The 21,058-nt window shown below is 37.5% G+C and overlaps 1 protein-coding gene across 10 annotated transcripts in view; it reads left to right on the forward strand.

Annotated features, from left to right (window-relative positions):
* The window catches only part of Fhit (fragile histidine triad diadenosine triphosphatase), a 1,439,263-nt gene that overhangs the window by 417,389 nt on the left and 1,000,816 nt on the right, over window positions 1-21,058 (forward strand). Inside the window, exon 4 of one of the 10 annotated variants that reach the window (XM_077795624.1) lies at window positions 13,882-13,916. The exons of the other annotated variants lie outside the window; for them this stretch is intronic. The gene's annotated coding sequence lies outside the window, so the exon portion shown is untranslated. The remainder of the gene's footprint in view (window positions 1-13,881; window positions 13,917-21,058) is intronic. 10 annotated transcript variants of the gene reach the window in all.

Raw genomic sequence — 21,058 nt, forward strand, 5'->3', positions numbered from 1 at the left:
TTCAATGGATGAATGGATTAAAAATGTGACATTTATACACAATGGAATATTACTCAGCACTAAAAAAATAACAAGATCATGGCATTTGCAGGCAAATGGATGGCATTAGAGTAGATTGTGCTAAGTGAAGTTAGCCAATCCCTAAAAACAAATGCTGAATGTCTTCTCTGATATAAGGGGGGGGGTGACTCAAAATGGGATAGGGAGGAAGAGCATGAGAAGAAGACTACCACTAAATAGGGAAGAGAGGTGGGAGGGAAAAAGAGGGAGAAGGGGAGTTGCACGGATGATGGAAGGAGAACCTCATTGTTATACAGAATACATATATGATGTTGTTGTGAGAAAAAGAAAAAAAAGTGTGTCACATTAGATTGGATAGAGAGAAAGGATGAGAGAGGAGGGGAGGAGTAGGGAGGATAGGAAGGGCAGCAGAATAGAATAGACAATATGATTGATGTATGTACATTCCAGGTATGTATTATATGTCAAAATACATTCTCGTGTCATGTATGATTAAAAAAAATAAAAATAAATTGTATGGTAAAAAAAAAAGGGAAATTCAGCTTGAAAGACAGTGAGAATAAAGGCTCTGAGCCAGCCTGAATAACATTGGTTCAGGGGACCCTGATATTGCTGCCCTGAGGGAATAAATGCTTCATGTCAGAGTGATCAGATAGGTGCAGAATGTGCTTTTATTCATTTGTTCAAAAACTGTTTTGAACACCTATGAGGTCCAAGCATTATAGTTGGCACTGGAAGTGACAAACAAAATAGGAATTATCTCTGTTCTCAAAGAACTTGCAGTATAGCAAATATCCTAGTAGATACCTAACTACATATAAATATGGTATTTTCCTAAAGATATGAAGTAAATGAACAGGGTACAATGACAGAAAATAACAAGGATTCCATATGTTAGATTGAGTGGATTGAGAAGTCCTCTCTGAGAGGGTGCCCTTTAAGCATAGCTCTGAAGAATGGAAAGTGGTTGGGCAAAGTGGTTAGGCAAGAAGCAATGGCATATGAAAAGGTCCTGAGGCAAGAAAAACCTCAGTGTATTCGTGGCACAAAAAAGGCCAGTGTGGGGCTGGGGATGTGGCTCAAGCGGTAGCGCGCTCGCCTGGCATGCGTGCGGCCCGGGTTCGATCCTCAGCACCACATACAAACAAAGATGTTGTGTCCGCCGAGAACTAAAAAATAAATATTAAAAATTCTCTCTAAAAAAAAAAAAAAAAAAGGCCAGTGTGACCAGATAGTACTGTGCAGGGAAGGGTCTGCACAAGATAATCTAAGACGGAAGTTAGGTGGGAGCAGGACTTTAGGGGACATCCTATGCTGTGGAAAAGACGGGTTTTTATCCTGAATGTAATAGAAAATGATTGAAGAGCTTTTAGAATAGAAATAATATTTGTTTTAAAATATTACTCAGTTGTGTAAAAAAATGGGTTGGGAGGGCAAGAATAGATGTAGAGAGAGCAATAAAAAAAGCTATTGCCGTAGTTTGTGTGAGAAATAATGATCATCTGGTCTAGAGAACAGTCAATGGACATGAACTAGAACTTTCTCAGCTGTAATGCAAGACAGTAGGGTCTCAGTCTCTTGATCACTGTTGTATCCAGGTCTGTGCTTGAGACTGTGGGGCCCAAGACAGAAGTACTAACAGAGGCACATCACATACCTCAGTCTAAATATTTACAAGTTGTAAATCCAGCTAATAAACTGTTTTTTATCTTTCTACCATGATGATAAAACTTTATAAGGGCAATATTCAAGAGTACACATAAAGCTATGCTTTTAAATGATTGGAAATTAGCTAAATACCAAAGATAACTATATTTGATTATTTTTATAAATGATTTATTACTTGGATGATGGTATTTGGATGTGTATTTTTAAAGATAGTAATCATTTTTAAATTAATATATATATATATATATATATATATATATATTCAAAATAAGTTGGTTCTCTATTTCAGTGAAGTTGTTATGGTGTTATAATTAAGCATCTTTTCTTAAAACATCATTTGTGTGTATTGAGAGTTATGGTCTCATATAGGGATCTGCCAACTAAGACCCAGGGAATTATCTATTCCCATTCGAGTATACTCTGTTTCCTTTTTTGACACAATGGCAGAGGTTGTAATGGCCCTAATTGTTTATTATCCAGCCCTTTATAGAAAAAGTTTGCTGAACCCTACCTAAAGAGTTAAAAACTAAACTGTATTTGTGCTCAAACTGTAAGCAATTGTATACATTTTCATCAAACATGTAACTTAATTATAAAATTAGAAAAGTTAACTTAGTTTTAAGCATTTTTAATAAAGTTGCCCTTCTTGAACAATATTTAAAATATCTATTAGAATTAATAGGCAAAGATTAGAATAAAAAAGAAAAATAAAAATTAGAATAAATAGGCAAAATGTAGAATATGTTAACCAATATTAAAAATTTCAAATCAAATATATTTATTTTATTTATTTTTTAAGATATTTATTTTTTTTTTGTTGTAGTTGGACACAATACCTTTATTCCATTCATTTATTGTTATGTGGTGCTGAGGATCGAACCCAGGGCCCCGCGCATGCTAGGCAAGCGCTCTATCGCTAAGCCACAATCTCAGCCCTCAAATATATTTAAATGAAGCTGATTTTTTTTGACATTTTCATTAAGTCTTCTTAAATTTTTTTTATATTTTATTTTATTTTTTTTTAGTGATAGTTGGACACAATACCTTTATTTTATTTACTTATTTTTATATGGTGCTAAGGATCAAACTCAGGGCCTCACACATACTAGGCAAGTGCTCTACCACTGAGCCTCAATCCCAGCCCTTCTTAGATATTCTTATAAAAATAAAAGTTTCCGATTTTGCCCAGTGTGGTTGTACATGCCTATTATCCCAGTGGCTTGGGAAGCTTAGGCAGGAGGATCTTGAATTCAAAGCCAGGCTTAGCAACTTAGCATGGAACTAAGCAACTCAGTGAGACCCTGTCTCAAGATAAAAATACAATACAAAACAAAACAAAACAAAAACGGGCTGGATGTGGCTCAGTGGTTAAGTGCCCCTGAGTTCAATCCTGGGTACCAAAACAAAAAAGTTTCAAATTGCATGGAAATGGAAGGAGACCTTCATGGTTATACAAAATTACATAGAAGAGGAAGTGAGGGGAAAGGGAAAAAAAAAACAAGGGGGAGAAATGAATTACAGTAGATGGGGTAGAGAGAGAAGTTCGGAGGGGAGGGGATGGGGGATAGTAAAGGATAGGAAAGGCAGCAGAATACAACAGACAACTAGTATAGCAATATGTAAAACAGTGGATGTGTAACTGATGTGATGCTGCAATCTGTATACGGGGTAAAAATGGGAGTTCATAACCCACTTGAATCAAAGTGTGAAATATGATATGTCAAGAACTATGTAATGTTTTGAACAACCAACAATAAAAATTAAAGGAAAAAAATAAACTGGACAAAAATGAAACAAAACAAAACAAAAAAGTTTCCAGTTTTCTGCTCAATCCATCTAAATTGCCAGTGTAAGGAATTGATATCAAATTTTATTCATGTTAAGTTGCAACCTATATAGAGTAAAATTTAAGGACAGCATGAATTGTTTAATTGCAAAATGAGCCTAAGCCCCTGTGTGGAACAGATGCTGCACAAATTTGTGAAAACTCTGAAACTATGAAATGAAACTAGCCCATTCTGATTTTAGAAAGAAAGAAAGAAAGGAAGGAAGGAAGAAAGAGTACATATCATTCTGCATATATATATATATGTGTGTGTGTGTATATATACATATATGTATGTGTATATGCATATATATGTGTATATACATATATATACACACATACACACACACACACACACACATATATATATATGTATATATATATATATATATATATATGCAGAATGATAAGGAACTGAGATTTCTTTATGCAAGGATCTGTTACACTCCTGCTGTCTGAGAAGGATTTGACAAATTAATTTCTCTTCCTCTTCTTTGAGACTTTCCATTGCTTGAGTCCTTCTCATACCATAAAGCAGTGTGCATCTCCATCACCTACAATTTTGCAGTCATACTACTCACAACCCTTCCTGGCATTAAGACTCAGCTACTTTTCTTCAGTAACATTAGGGAAGAGAGGTAGAAAAGCATTTCCCAGGCATGTACTTCATTTGGCACCAGAGTAGGTGTAGTTAATGTTTGTCTCTTAGAGAGAAAAGCACCAAATCCTGAATCCTAGAAACCTCAGTATGTTTTTCAATCACTTTCAGTGGGGACATGTTTTTGATATGGAGGTCACTCTAAAATATGGGGTTCATCCAGATGCAGAGGCACATGCCTATAATCCCAGCGACTCAGGAGGCTGAGGCACGAGGATTGCAAGTTTGAGGCCAACTTCAGCAATTTAGTGAGGCCCTCAGCAACTTAGCAAGACCCTGTCTCAAAGGGTTAAAAAATAAGGATTTGGCTCAGTGGTTAAGTGCTACTGGATTCAATTCCTACTACCAATAAATAAATACAGAGAAACATTTGTCTATTTTAATCTCAATCCCTGAAATATATATCTAGAAAACTAACATATCTAGAATCCAAGATATATTCTTAAGTGAAAAAAAGCAAGAACAGTTTGTATGCTGTTGTCCAATTGACTTATTTTTGAAAAATTTTTTCTTAGTATTTTTTGTTGTGATAGGTGGATACAATGTCTTTATTTTATGTGGTGCTAAGGATGGAACCCAGTGCCTCACACATGTTAGGTGAGCGCTCTACCTCTTAGCCACAACCGCAGCCCCCAAAAGAATATTTTGAAAAATGTATAGTGTGGGGTATGCAGTTTTATTGCAAGGATTTACATAAAATTGTATATAAGAGTCATCTCTGGAAAGAAAGAGTAGACAACTAGGTGAGGAGGCCTGTGAGAGTGGGATTGAGCAAAGAGAGACTTTTATTACCTACCTTTCTCTACTATTCAAATTCTCTAATTTTATTCTACTTCATGTTTATTTTATTTTACTTCCTCGTGTTTATTTTTAAAAATCAACAGGAGTTATCATGGTAGGGAGATATAGGCCATTTGTTGCTCTGTTTTGCAGAAGTTGCCACTGTACTGCCCAGACACAGTGCCTTTCACCTTTTCTGTGACTCCTGCCCCAGCAGTTCCAGGGCCTGAATCTGCAACCATCCTGGCTGGACCACCTGAAACTGCAGGGTTCACTCAGTTCATTGGGGACTGAACGATCTGGGGAGTTCATGGACACCAAGGGCAGTTCTTAGCCAGTGATCAGCTGGGGAGGGAGGGTAAATGCTGGGTTTCTTTGCCCCTCCTGGGAAAAACTTTTACTCCAAATCACACCCTTGCTTGACTCCCTGTCTTTCCCTTTTGTGCATCTTGCCACTTCCTCAGCAGTGTCTCTTGGGGGACCTTCCTGAATATAAATAACTTATTCATTAATTGTCTTCTCAGCATTTTATGCTGACATATAAGACATTTGCACTGTACTTTAAATAGATGGATAGTAATTTTGAAATCATATTATTACTTTTGCCATCCTAGGGCCTTGCACATGATAGGCAAGTGCTCTACCACTGACCTACACCCCGAACCCCTAAAAACAAACAAAACTTTCCATCCTGGAGATTGAACTGGGGAGTACTCTACCACTAAGCTGTATCCCCAACCCTTTTTAATCTTTTATTTTGAGACTGGGTCTTTTTAAGTTGTCCAGGCTTGAACTTGTGATTCTTTGCCTCAGCCTTATGGGTTGATGGTATTACAGGGATACTCCACCACATCCAGCCATGTATATGTATATAAAAGAAATGACATACAGTAGGATCACATTATACTGAAATAGCAAGAAAATGAAAACCAGCTTCCTTGCAACTTGTGTCCTGCATCTTATTATCACTAGAATCTACATCTTTTAAGTCTGACTTCAGCCTCTGCTTTTCTAGTTTCAGTAAAAGGCTACCAGCCCACCAACTGCAGCATAGCCACTCATCTTCCTGTACATACTTGAAGACCATTACTCAGCTACTCTTAGTTAATGTATTATGCAAGTTCCTAACAACTTCTGGGGCTTATCTTGGTAAAACACAAACCATCAATTTTCAGTGAAAAAAAAAAGGGGGGGGGCAAAGAAATTGTTTTACTGAAGGAATCTCAAGACAGGATTCTAACAGCCATCAAGAATTCTGCCAGTGTAAGAGGGACCTGTATTACGAGTCCTCAGTAGTGGGCCTCAGTGGGCAATTGAATTACCAAAAAGCACTTTACTCACAGATTGCAGTGGTGCCTCTGAGTCTGGAGTTCATTGTCAAATACAGCATGTCGCTTGGGTGTAGTTTCTTTGCATTTTTAATCATGTTTGAGCTCCCTGTTGCTCATTTGCAACAGGTCTTCAAGTCACCAGTGTGAAGCAGCAAGGCTATGTTGCAAATGTTTGTATTTGAAGTTATTTATAATACTCCTGTCTTTATCCTAAATGTGCACTTGCCTGCATTTAGAGCCAGAAGTTTCTCTGTGTTTGAGTGGCTCCTGACAGTGTGGTTTTAACTGTAAAATACTCTCTGTGCATGAGAATATGTGTGTGTGTGTGTGTGTGTGTGTGTGTGTGTGTGTTTACACACTTTATTCATAGATATTTATTCTCATACCCAAGAACAGGGGAATTTATAGCACAACACACATGTAGACTTAAAATAAAAAAACTACAACACCTTGCTCCTGGCAAAACAGCTGAGTGCCTACTCTCTAGTGTGGTGCTGGGTACAAGAGAGAAAAACAGTGTCTCAAGTCTTTATTTCATTAGAAGAGTAAGATGAGGAGTTTTCAGCAAAAAGCCATCCTTCTGCTTTCAGAGCATTTCCCCAAGGTCCCTGAGAGAGGTCACCTAATCTGGTTGGTCCTGCCTTTGTTTGGAGCCTGCAGACCAATTGCAAGATCTCAGGAATTAACTCCTTCAGTGGCTACTGATGAAGAGACTTCAGTCTAGAGAGGCGGCATATTATATATTGCAAAATGACAAAATAGTGAGCATTGCTTATCTTCTGCCTTGGTTCCTTTTTACCTATGTCTTTAAGAAAGAACCTGTCCATCACTGATTTTCAGACTTTATTAGCACTCATTTTGCCATTTTAAAGGGAGACAAAACTTTGGAGATGTGAGACTTCACTGGAATTAGAATGCTCTTGTCTGTCCCAGCCCTCACATTATTCAGAGTTGACAATGTGTTGATACTGGGCTGAATATCTGAAATTTGTTTTTAGCTCATCAAGTTAAGCATTGGGTGCCTCAGGTAGATTATATTATTTTCACATTTTGATATGAGTATGAATTTTCTCTGTCTGGAAAGATTACAAACTTCTCAAGGTCTAGAACTGTGATTTGTATTTTACCTGTAACTCCAAAGCATGTTACATATTTTCTTCCTGGGTGGTCATTTAGCATCCACTTGGTTCAATCATAGGCTGTTGTAAATGGTCGGGCAGGAAGTTTTGGTTAAATATATATTCGTTGATTCAGTAGCTCAGGGAATTAGGATGTGGAATTATGGGCAAAATATTTTGGTGGGCTTAGTGTTTTTCATGCTTTTGTTTTCTGAGCTGAGGAGCACTCTCTTTAATGGGCTCCAGTGTAGGGGGGAAATATGAGCAACTGACGAAAGGGAAGTTGCTCTGTTTGAAACAGAGATGGAAGACAAGAACCCAGCTGGAACAGCCAACTGCCTTTCCATTGCTCCCTTTTCTGTTCTTCATTCTTCATTTCCCAAGATACCCCAAAACCAAATGGTCAGCACATTGTCAACTAGGACCAACAGGGCTCCTCTGAGTATAGTTTGTAAACAATTTACCTGAAAAGGAAGTGTGTTTGAGTGTATCATTACATATGGTCTACCATCTTGGGGAAAAAAAAAAAAAAGACTTTGTTTTCTAGAGCAATTTAGGTTAACAGAAAAATTGGGCAGAAACAATGGAGTTCCCACATATCCTATCTCTCCCTGCCCACAGTTTCTTCTAGGATTAACATCTTGTATTGGTGTGGTACATTTGTTACAGCTGTTGAGCCAATTTTTATACATTGCTGTGAATTGAAGATGCTAGTTTGCATTAGGATTCACTCTTTGTGTTGAATAGCTCTATGTTTGGGCCAATGAGTGAAATCAGATATCTACCATTATAATATCATATAGAACAGTCTAACTGCCCTAAAAATGTCTATGCTCCCTGTATTCATCCTGTGGTCCAACATTTTTAAGGTATTCTAGCATGCACAAAATGGTGGGGCTGAGACCAGGTTTGATACTATAGAAATTCCACTCTCTCCCTGCTTTGCATTTGGAAAATCCTTTATACTCCCTAAAGGGGAACTGGGATTAAAGATTACAATAAGAACCCATTCAGATAATAGTAGATCACTTGCAACTCTTATGTTTTGGAAAAGCTGTATGTAAATTTATCAGTAAGGCTAAAGGTCAAGGTAAATTTCATTAGAGCCCTGCCACATCTATTTGGAACATGTTGTGATATACTTGAATTTAATATGATATACTTGAATTTAATATGTGGGCAAAGGTTAATTTTGAGTATTTTTATGTCCAGATGCTAGACTTGTCTTTCCTTCACCAATATGTGAAATATGTCTTCCTTCCTTTAGGAACCTGCCTTAGATTCTGGTGCATTGCTAATTATGCACACAATTTTAGAACAACACTGACAATGAATACAAAATATTAATAAACCAACAAGACAAGCAGTTTTCAAAAATCACATTATGTATACTTACTGCCTAACTGACCTTTTCTTCAGTTACTTAAATCTTTTTAAAAATCCATTTAATTTCAAAGCCAGAGTATTAGCCTATTTATATGTAAATTGTCTTTAATTCATGCATTGATTTAAAAAGACTAATCCAAAGGATCTTTTACCACAAGTGACCTTTTTGACTCTATACTCCTGGGAAAACTGTGAAGTGGATTCTTGGTGACCTCATATTCACCTAAGGTACAACATATGCCATTTCTAGTCTGTTAAATCACTCACATTGTATAGTTTTTTTTTAACCCAATACTGAATTATTAATAGCATAATTATTTTAATTACTATCACATTGTCCACAAGACCATTTGCAGGCATGAATTTTTTTCCCCTCATAGTGTCTTTCTTTCAATTTTCATTTTTAACCAACAAATCTAATTGGAAGCTTTACTAAGTAATATGATCTGCTATTTGAGGGTCACAGTTAGGTGCTTACTAGTAACTATCTCCAAAGAGCTTAGATGTCATAGAAGCTTAAATTATATTATAGCCTGTCATACAGACCTGAGAAAGCAGAAGACTCTTAGGAAATCAGGTACAGGTTACATCAGTGTTCTTTTGCAACATATATAGTAATTCAACTTTTAGTTTCCTGCCTATGTTAAACTCATCGTAGGGAATCTCTTTCACCACTGTTCCTAATAAATTATCTTTCATCTAGAGATATATATTTTGGAATTTTCTAGTCCTTGTCATTAGTGGGTATAATGTAAATAACTTAAATTTGAACCTATGTAAAATATTTGAGGTAAAATTGAGTGTGCTATATATATATATATATATACACATATGACATATATGCATTTGTGTTTCTATTCCAAAGTTTATCTGCCCTTATGCTAATATCACTATCAGGATATAAATCTAAAATACATATAACTCTAAAATACAAATAAAGTAAAAATAGGAGACCATAATGCTCAGGATAAAATATAAATTTGTATGTGTGTATTTGTATAAAGTGGTATCACAACAAACTACTCTATGGGATATATACTCTGCTATGAATGCCAATCCTTTTACCCTAATCCTGGAGCTACGCAACATAGGGTCCTATGTACCTACATAATTCCCTTAAGCTACCCCAAGTCTTTATAAACTTTTTAATTTTTGCAGTGCTGAGGACTGAACCTAGGTTCTTATGCATGCTGAGCAAGTGATATACCACTTTTCATAAAAATATTAGCACAGGGTTTATTACCCCAAAATGTTTAAGAACTACTAAAGAAGGATACATACATACATACCCACAAACACATACTCTTTTGTTTTAAGGAGACCTTTATTAGTAGATCCTCATTGAAGTAAATTCTTTTTGATTTAATTTAACTTGGTGTGTGTGTGTGTGTGTGTGTGTGTGTGTGTGTGTGTGTGATTCTGGGAATCAAACCCAGGGCCTCACACATGGTAGCTAGGCAAGTGCTATATCACTGAGCTTCATCCCTGGCTGCAAAAACTTACTAAGTATATATAATAACAATTCATGCACAGTTGATTCTCATTTTTCCGGGGAATTCTATAAAGTTCTTTATTCTTGTCATAAACACTGAATTAGTGAATACTGAACCATTAATTCTAAAATAAATTTAGGTTTAGTTTCTCATGAACCTCTGGTCACAACATTATTGTTAATTGATCGGCACATAATTTTGTTTCAGGTTTGTTTTTGTTTATAGACACCCTTAAAAAAAAGTTAATTCATTAACACTGAACCCCTGGCCAATAAATCAAGCCTAAACAAATCTGCCTATTACACCTCTCCTGTGCTTAGGAACACCAAACAGCACAGTAGGTTTAGGGGCCATTTTAAACAGTTGAATCACCAAAAAATGCCCACAAGAATGTAAAAAATGTAGCATTAAATAGAACCCAACCTGGTTGCAGGATAAGAGTTGAAAAAGAAGGCCTGAGTTCCTTTACCTTTGTCCCATACTTCTGTGAGGAACCTGTGTGTTGGGTGACAACTTTTTCACCACTCTACCCCTGTCTGCAAATGACTGCAGAAATTCTGCGAGTTCTCAGGTTACAAATAGATTTCAAATTAGTGAATTTGTAAATCTCCAAATACAGAATAATTAAGATCAAATGTGTGTGTGTGTGTGTGTGTGTGTGTGTGTGTTTGCTTACCTATTCCTGCAAGTCCTTTGTGTGAAGTTTGGTGATTACAGAGTAGACAGGCAGACAAGAACATTGCCCTCAGGAAACTTGCTTGCATTGTGGCTGAGGACACCGATATAAACAATAATCCAAATATTTGCCTTATTACAACAGTAGTAGCTTCTAGTAGAAGGTTACCAGCTGCTGCCTAAGCATGGAACAAAGTAGCCAACCCAGGGTGAGGAGTCAAGGAGAGATACTCTGAGGAAGTAATATTCAGACCGCGTTCTGAAGAATGGAGGAATATGTATCTGCAAAAGCTGGGAACAGATTTTATACCAATTCGCATTTTCTGATATTGCTCTTCTCTTTAAGGTTGAGTTGATGGCATTCATAAAATATATATTTTCCAGTTTAAGTAAGCATTTCTTTTTATACCTGTGACAACATTTTACCCACATGGATCATTAATTGTAAGTTCCTGCTCTCTGTCCTTCGGTTGGGAATGGTACTTGGAAGATGCTGGCAAAATAGGCTATTTATTACATGGTGGGGAGTAAAGTAGGGCTTTAGAATGAAGAGACCTTTCTCTGTCTTCTGTTTTTCTTCTTTTCCTTTTGTTTTGTTTGTTCCTTTCTTCCCTCACTTCTTCCCTACTGCTTTCTTTTAAATTAGCTTCTTATTTAAAGATACTTATTTAATACTTATTTAAAAACCAGTATTCTGAGAGATAAAAGAAACCCTTTGATTCTTCCAGAGTGACAAATGAGGTGGTAGCCCGACTGGAAGATGAATAACCAGGCAGTATATTTAAGCTGTAAAAATGCCTCTGACTTTTCTTACCCCTTCTAGAATAAACTCAGATAATTTGCTGATATGAATTCATTTTTAAACTCACTAGATTGAATTTAAACATGTAAAATTTTTTCTTTATTTTTTTTTTTAATTTTTATTTTTGTCTATGCCAATTTAGTTATATATAGACATGGCTCTTGATGGAATAGGAAGATCAACCTAGTCATTCATTCTTCATTCACAATTACTTATTGCATCTCTCCTTTGTGATAACCCTGTACAAGTTACTGCTGGTACAAAGATATATAAAGGCACATCAAGCTTTTTGACATTAGCCTTAGTGATGATTTTTTTTATAATATCATACCAAAAGCTCAGGCAAAACCCCCAAATTAAACAAATAGTACCTTATCACACTAAAGAAAACAACCAACAAAACAAAAAGGCAGCCTATATATTGAGAGAAAAATATTTGTGATCTATATGTTTGATAAAGGGTTAATATCTAAAATACTTAGGGACTTACACAATTCAATAGTAAGAAAACAAACTGGCTAAAAATGGGCAAAAGTCCTGCATAGACATGTCTCCAAAGGAGACATAAATAGCTGACTGGTATATGAAAACATCAGCATCACTTAATATCAGTAAATGCAAAGGAAAATGCTGGTGAAATATCACCTTACACCTGTTAGAATGACTATCATCAGAAAGTTGAAAGAGCCTGGCCTGGTGGCACATGCCTGTAATCTCAGCAGCTCAGAAGCGGAGGCAGCAGGATTGCAAGTTCAAAGCCAGCCTCAATAATTTAGCAAGGTGCTAAACAACACAGTGAGACCTTATTTCTAATAAAATACAAAATGGGGCTGGGGATGTGGCTCAGTGGTCAAATGCTCCTGAGTTCAATCCCCGGTACCCCCCCCAACCCCTGCAAAAAAAAAAAAAAAGCTGAAAGATAAGTATTCTTGAGCATGTAGAGAAAAGAGAACATTTGTACACTCTTCTTGGGAATGTAAATGGTCCAGCCATCATGAAAAACAGCATGGTGTTTCCTTAGATAATTAAAAATGGAACAGCTACAAGAGCCAACAATCCAACTTCTGAGTATATACCCAGAGGAAATGAAATCAGCAGCACATAAAGATATCTGCATCTCCATGTTCATTGCAGCATCATTTATAATAGCCAAGATATGAAAATAGCCTATGTGTCTGCTGACAGACAAATGGATAAAGAAATTGTGATATATATGTATAGTAGAGTATTTTTTCATTTTTTAAAAAGAAGGATATTCTGCTATTTATAACAAGATGGATGTGCCTGGAAGACACTATGCTAAATGAAATAAGCCTGATACAGAAAGAAAACTACTGACTACTCTCACTTATAGGTAGAAACTGAAAAAAAAAAATCCAGTAACTAGAAAGAATATAATGACAGTTCTGGGGGTGAAAAAATATTTTAGGTGGAGAAAATAGGGAAGTGTAGGTTGAAAAGTACGATGTTGAAGTTATGAACGATAAATAATTCTAGATATCTAATAAACAGCAAAAGGAAAACTGTCAATAATATGATATTATGTATTGGAAATTTGCTAAAAGAATATATTTTAAGTGTTTTGTTTTGTTTTTTGATACCAGGGTTTGAACTCAGGGGCACTCAACCACTGAGCCACATCCCCTGCCCATTTTGAAATTTATTTAGAGACAGGGACTCATTGAGTTGCTTAGGGCCTCGATGAGTCTCTGAGGCTGGTTTTGAACTCATCATCCTCCTGCCTCAGCCTTCCAAGTTTCTGGGATTACAGGTATGCTCCAACTTGCCCAGCAGATTTTAGGTGTTCTGTAACAAAAAAAAGTACCTGTGTGAGATGATGCACTTGTTAATTGCCTTGACTATAGTAATCATTTCAACATGTGTGTCAAAATATCATGTTGTATATCTGAGATGTGTATGATAAAAAATAGAGAAAAAGACATGTACCTCTTCATGTCCATCCTCTCTCAGATTTGTCTGAAACAAAAGCAGCCTCTTAAGATGGCAATCATAATTATATATAATCATTAATTAGACACTCCGGTAGGTAACTTGATGGCATTGTATATGTATCTTCACAAGGGTCCCTATAAAGTAGGTTTTGTTATTATCTTTGTTTTATAGATGAAGTAACTGGGACTCAGGAAGGTCAGCTACTGGTAAGTAACAGTGCTAGAGTTTGAACCATCTCTCTTCTTTTTTTTTTTCTTAAGCTTATCATACTTCGTTTCTTCTTGAAACCTTTATGTGTAACTTAGTAACGTTAGGCATTTTTGCTTAAGATAACAACTAAATTAAGATGATCAAGTTGAAAGATATTTTTATTTCCATAAATCACTTATGGTTTATAGTCTTCTTTCTTGGTTTCTTACCAGAAAACACCCACTTCTTCTCCACTCTGTCTACATGATTTTGTAAATGAGAAAATTTAGGCATGAGTGGTTAGGAAACTTGTTTAAGTTCAAGTTATTAGGAAGGGGCACGCCTGGAACATTAGCTCAGGGCCATATTGTTTTTGACTATTAAGCTCTCCCCACCACCCCATACGCACACACACAAAAAAGCTATTAAAATGATTGCTTCATTTTTTCTGATTTCAATACCAATTCATACTCAGTGTAAAAATGCAGAAAACATATACATCATCAACAACAATTTAGACACTGAATTCTTCTTCTGTCTCTGTTCCCATAGATAATCCCACAATTTGTCAATAATTATGAAAAGTGTATTGTGTTTTTTTGTGTTGCTTTTCCTGCTTGTTGTGTGTGTATAGTTTATTTCTTGCATGAAGCTCTTTGCTCCTGGAGGGAGGGAAGGGACCATTTCATTTAGTTCTCTCACACAGCACTTTTCTTCTTATCAAGCATACGGTTAATGGTTAATTCTAGCAAACACTTATTTCTTTACATAGAACCAAAGATCCCCTACTGCCTAACATACTCCTTTGTGCAACTACAAAATGCAGCAGCACAACCCTGGAGGCCCAAGGTGGGAAGGGAATCCTGTTTTTATGTCATTCTCAGATTCTGTCCCCTGTGCCTGGGGAATTGCTCAATTGCTGTGCTTTTCTTTGGGATAAAACTCAGAGGACACCAAGGTCAGCTTTCAGACACAGCAGAGAGCCAAGCTGTAGCAGTGAACAAATCTTCTACCTGGCTCGTATCAGGAGGACAGTGAAAGCTGGCAGAATAAATTGAGGAGGCATTGCCACCCATGGGGGTTTAATGGTATCCTCTGTCCCTGTGGTGGGTCAAATGGGCTCATGGACTTCTTCTGGCCTGCAGATTCCACATCAGCCACTCCTATGTCCATCATCACCAAAAATCCCAGTCACCTCATCCAAGGACAATTCTCAGTCATCATCTTCTAACCTAGTCCTTTTTAAAATCTTGTTATCCTCAGTCCCTGCTTCTTACCATCCCTGTTCTCCTTTTCAACTCGCCTTCCCACCCTTCCTCATTTTGAATACTCCCTTAAGTTTACTTGTAAACAGGTTGCTGCTGTTCTTATTTCTTGTAGATCTGATCTCCAGAATGTCCATCCTGAGTTCCAGCTTCAGTGATCATGCCTGTGTGAAAAAATCCATTCTAACTACACCTCTGGCTTCTGTTTAGCTCCCTGTCATCCTAGCATAAGAGGACTGTGTAGCTACCTGTGACTAATAGGGGCTCTTACCTCCATCTTAGTCCATTCAGGCAGCTATAACAAAATACCACAAACTGGATTTTTGTAAGCACAAAAATTTCTTTCTCACAGTTCTGGATGCTGGGAAGTCCAGATTTGGTGTCTGGCGAGGGCCTGCTTTCTGGTTGACAGAGGGTGCTTTCTCGCTGTGTCCTTACATGGTGGAAACAGGGAATTCTAGTGTCAATAGCCCTCTATCAGAGAACTGCTCCCATTCTTTTTTTTTTAGATGTTGATGGCCAGGAAGTTGGTGGGATTCTATTGGAAGGTGCATCTTCCATTCCTTATCTGGGTACAAGCTTATCAACAGCCTTGGGGCTTTTAGCTCATACAGCTTGGAGATTTTTACTGCATAAAGTTTGGTGTGTGTGTGTAGGGGGGAGTTCTTTCCCAAATATTTTGTTTTCTGTTTCTACTGTCTAACTGTGGTCATCTTGTTACAGCTACTTGTCAGCCACTGCAAGCCTCTATGGTTAAGCACCAGCAAGCAGAGCTGCTGTGTGCCAGCGTGTGGAAACTACAGCCTGTCAGCTCTTAAACTGCTATAGTTTCCATTTTGTTCTACCACACCATGATTTGAATCTGGAGTGTCTCCCAAATGCTCAGGTAGTGAAGGTTTGGTCTCCCATGCAGCAGTGTTCAGAAATGGGGCTTTTTAGAAGTGCTTGAATCACGACAGCTCTAGCCTCATCAGTGGATTAATCCTTTGAGGGATTCATAGCTGAATGGATTATTGAAAAGTGGTGAAAACTATAAAGAGATATAGCCTGGTTAGATGGAGCAGGTCCTTGGGAGCATGCCCTTGGGGAATATATCTTGTCTTAGGCTCCCCCCACCCCCCACTTCCTGGTCACCATGAATTGAGCAGTTCTCTTCTATGCCCTTCTGCAATGAGGTTCTGTCTCACCTTATGCCCAAAGCAACGAAGCCAGCTGAGTCTAGACTGAAACCTCTGAAACTGCAAGCCAACAGAAATCTTTCCTCCTGTAAGTTGATTTTCTCAGGCGGTTTTTCACAGTGACAAAAACCTGATTAACACTGGGACAGAAACATTTACAAGAACCTAGAAGAAGAAAGGTCTGGATGATACAGGCTACTAGAGAACATCAGTTATTTCCAGGGATTGGACATTCTCGGCCCCTTACAAGGTAGTCCCAGTTCTGGAACCAACTAATTCCTCATCAGAGCTTCCCATTGAGAGGACACAGTGGAAGCCAGAGGGCACAGGAGGCTTAAATTTCTTTTTGTGTTTGACATTCTGAGTAATTTTCTCCATCTCTTCAATTCCTTCATGGAGTCCCACTAGTTTGCTTCTTGGTGGGTGTGGAAGCAGCCATGTTTCTCCTGTGAGCCTCTGGGTCCTCATATAGCACTGTGGTTGGTATATGGTGGCCTTACCAGTACAGGTATAACTTAAGAAGTTCAGCAAGTGAAATCTAGCTTGTCTGGGGCCCAAAACTTGGCAATCAGTGAAACAATTATTTTTTACAGTTAAACTGATGAGAAAGAGCTTGTGTATGCATTCCCTGTTTTCTTGGCTTTCCTTCCTCCTGAGGAATATAACTGCATGGGAAGCAAATGTTAGTCTTTGGATCAGGAAGCCTGGGATGTTGTCCTTGCCTTTTGTTTTTTCGTCTTTTCCCTCTAAAAGAGGCTTTCATACTTTATTGATGAGCCATATACACCTTGTTCATATCAGATGATGATATTACTTAGATGTGTTTAAAAAAACTTCATGAAATGGACTGCGTTGGTTGAAGCCGTGTCTTGGGCTTGGTTTACATTGACGGAGTTTGGAAATCATTGATTTGTAAAAATGGGCAGAGTAATATCTGAGCCTTCTTTAGGAGCAAATGAAATAAGATGTGTAAAAGAACTTTATAAAATGTACTTTATTCTATTATGAGGCCATCATGAAGATAATTTTACTATTTTCTTATCTTCCTTAATCTCATTCACCAATCATGTAACCCTAAACTCTTAAAAATGAGCAGCCACATCCAGTAGGAATGTTTTAATTCTACAGAAGGAATGAATTTTGGAACACTTGGAAAAATACTAACCCAGAAAGTTATTGAAGACAAAAATAATAGAGCGACTTATGAAAAGAGGTGGTATTAAGCTAGAAATTGGACTGGCATTGTTGGCATTAATTAAACATGTAAGAAGTCACAACAATTCCACTGTAGCTTTAGTCTGGGAAGCTATAATCTAGTTCCCAAGTGAATCAACCACAGGGCTAAAGGGCAAACAGTTTAACAAAAGGGAATCAGATGATTATCTTATAAATGGGAAGAGTGATGATCTGGTAGCTTAATTAGACAACTTGATAGAAGGTTCAAGTTCAACTAAAGTCTTAAAGCAGTTGCCTGGTTGTTTTTAAGATGCTGGGATGGTTGAATTTATGAGGAAAAAAAAAGAACCAAATGGCAACTGGCATCTAAGAGCTGAGACCAAGAGAAAACAGAGATGCTGTCAGGGCTCATGAATGGTTGCTGGGAGAAAACACCAGGGAGAATGATTTAATATAGTGATTATAAAGACTAATGGAATGAACAAGGAGTGTTTCATTAGTAATCAAGAAAATTGCATTGACAGGTATTAGATACCCATATGATCAGGGGATAAAGTCTAGGGAGTTGTTGGGTCTTAATTGGACACAGAGCTAGAGAATACACTAATAAACAGATATTCAATTCGTGTTGGACTTGAGTTGATTGTTGGGTTTTGACTGTTTTGACATGCCTTTGATTTTGACCATTACAACGCAGATCATATCTGATCATTTCTTTTTGCTCAAAATATTTGAATGAAGTTTAACTCTTGCATTTTCCTCTCTACTTTTTTTTTTTTTTGGCCAGTCTATAGACAATTTGATTTTCTTTTTCTTCACATGCTTTTCCTGAAGAATGCATCTTCTAGGCCACAGAGAGTTATGGGACAGTCTTGATTCTTATTGGCTCAACTTTAGATTAGAGCAGAAATCTGCAAATCCTTATAGGCTACCTATGTTTTTCTCTTTCCAACACTTAGAAATCTCTTAGCAGAGCGAGTGCTAATCTGCTGTTGCCTGGATTGGGCACTCCTCTGAGTTTCCTACAAAAAGGAGCCAAAATTGTGTCTGCAGATTTTCAGTTTGATGACACCTTAGCTTAATGAAATTTGTGAAAGAAGAGAATGTGATTTTTTAAAAAATTTCCAGGCTGGTAAAAATGAACAGTTTTGCATAAGAAATAAATCCTTAGCACTAAGATAAACGAGAAACACCACTGATGTGAAACTAAGTTTGCTTTGACATAGATAAGGGGGCTAAGTAGGATTCAATGGGAATTTGCACACTGGAATATAAATCTTTTTTTAATTACTGCATCAAGAAATGTGCCTTTTCCCTCCCATAAAATGATTATTTAAATATATTCCTCTAGCACTTTTTAAATAGCCTTATTTAGTGGCCTCCCTTGCTCTGTGCTCTTAACCTGGAAACCTGGGAGGGTATCAAGACCCTTCTTTGGAGATGCATGTCTTGGAGGACTCTGCAATTTGCCAGAGTTAAGGAGTCCTTGACCTACCTGCAAAAAGGATCAATTCCTGGTATTCTTGCCTGTTTCAATATGCAGACCACTCTGTTTCTGTTTTGAAATGACTTTGACAGATTTCTTAACACTTTTGAAGAGTTTGCTAAAAAAATCTGTTTTGCTATGCAAAGTGTAACCCATAAAAAGCAGATAAAATGATTGTTGAAGAATGGGACAGACAGATAAATATAACATTCAAAGCACTGGTATGTCCAGGGAGGTGCCTCCAACTTAAAAGACAAAGAGCTTGGCTTTTGACTTAGTCAAACATGCTGCCATGTTTACTGACAGGAAAGCATATTTCATCCAGTAAATAGGCCAGCCTTGGGCTAAGAAAGAAGATTGAGTTGGAAAAGAAATGCAGGTGGGATTCTGGAACTAGGATTGAGTCTCATTCACTCCTTATGGCTTGGAGGTATAGGAGTGCATTGGAGATTCCACAGAAAAAAATTATTGCTAGATTAGAATTTCCTGAGAGGGAACTATTAGGGTGTGAATGGCCAAAACAATTACTTCCCTGTATATTGGAAATGAGAGAAGGAAAATATGGCCAGAGATGTTAATTGCAAACAACAGAATGGGCTCTGGCTAGTTTAAATAGAAAAGGAATTTTTTTTTTTAAAGTAGGAGGCATTTCAAGGAATCATTGGTAGTCCCAGAGAAGTAGGCTTGAGGCTAAGCTTCTGGGAACAGTGCCCAAAAACATGCTGTGGAACTGGCCTGGTGAGAAATCAGTACGCCTTCTGTGGGGAGACCATTAAGGTGAATAAAACATCCAAGGTTGGTAGCAGAAGCATGGCAAACGGGAAAGAAAATCCATGTGAAATATAAGTAACTTTTCCAAAAGTTACTTATATTTCATTTCCTCTTTGATATATGGGATCCCTACAACAATATACCCCTTAAGTGACTTGATAGTTCAATTAGGGCATTTTTTATGTATCTATGATTCAGGGACAATATGTTAATCAGAACAGAATTGGGTAGGATACAGAACAAATAAATTTACTCTGGAATCTTAACCAAAGTATTTCTTACTAATACAAATTTCTAGGCAGTTCTGATAATTGTCCAGAGCAATTTTCTTCTAGGTAGTAACTGAGCAATATGACATTCTCTGACCTTGTCACTTGCTGTGCTGGTCAAGGGGAATGTGTGCTCAGAGCTAGGGAGTACTTCCCAGGTGCTACAAGTTTTAGTCTGATCACAGCTGATTGACCAGCAGCAGTCACATGCCTTACCTTACTACAAGTCATCTGGGAAACTAAGAGAATCACATAATATTTACCAAACAGTGAAAGTCTCTACCAGAATTGCTTACTTAAGCCTTTGGCAAGTTGGATATCTGGGAGTTGGATGGTCACACCAGAATTGGTGAAATGAAGTCCCTTCCTGTTGGTCAGCCCATGCACACCTCTGTACTTGGCCTTAAGAGCTTCTAAACATCTCTTATGAGTACACAGATTCTGTTATGATTTAGATATGATATGTCCCACAAAAGCTCATGTGTGAGACAATGCAGGAATGTTACAGGTGAAAAGATTAGATTATGATAGTGGTAATTTAATCAGTGAATTAATCCATTTGATGATTAATAACCTGAATGTATTGTAACTGAATGGATGGTGGCTATAGACCTGCAGGGCATGGTTGGAGAAGTAGGTCAGTGGAGCATGTGTTGGGGATTTGTATTTTGTTTCTGGCAAGAAAGGTACCCCCACCCCCACCTTTCCTGACTGTCACGAATAGCTTTCCTCTGCCATGATGTTCTGCCTCACCTTGGGCCCAGAGCTATGGAGTCAGCCAACCATGGACTGAACCTCTGAAACCATGAGCCAGATATAAACTTCTCCTCTAAGTTGTTCTGGTCAGGAATATTGGTCATAGTGATGCAATACAGATTCAAATGTGAGTTGGCAGGGAAGGAGGCAGGTCACCTTGCCTCCCTAATTACTAAGTGCCTTCTCCACAGTGGACACCTTCTGGTCCACATTCACATGAGACATAGGTCTTCACTCTCTGGGTAAAGTTTTTAAAAC

This window comes from Urocitellus parryii, chromosome 3 (genome assembly GCF_045843805.1).
Source record: "Urocitellus parryii isolate mUroPar1 chromosome 3, mUroPar1.hap1, whole genome shotgun sequence".
NCBI classification, from domain to species: Eukaryota; Metazoa; Chordata; class Mammalia; order Rodentia; family Sciuridae; genus Urocitellus; species Urocitellus parryii.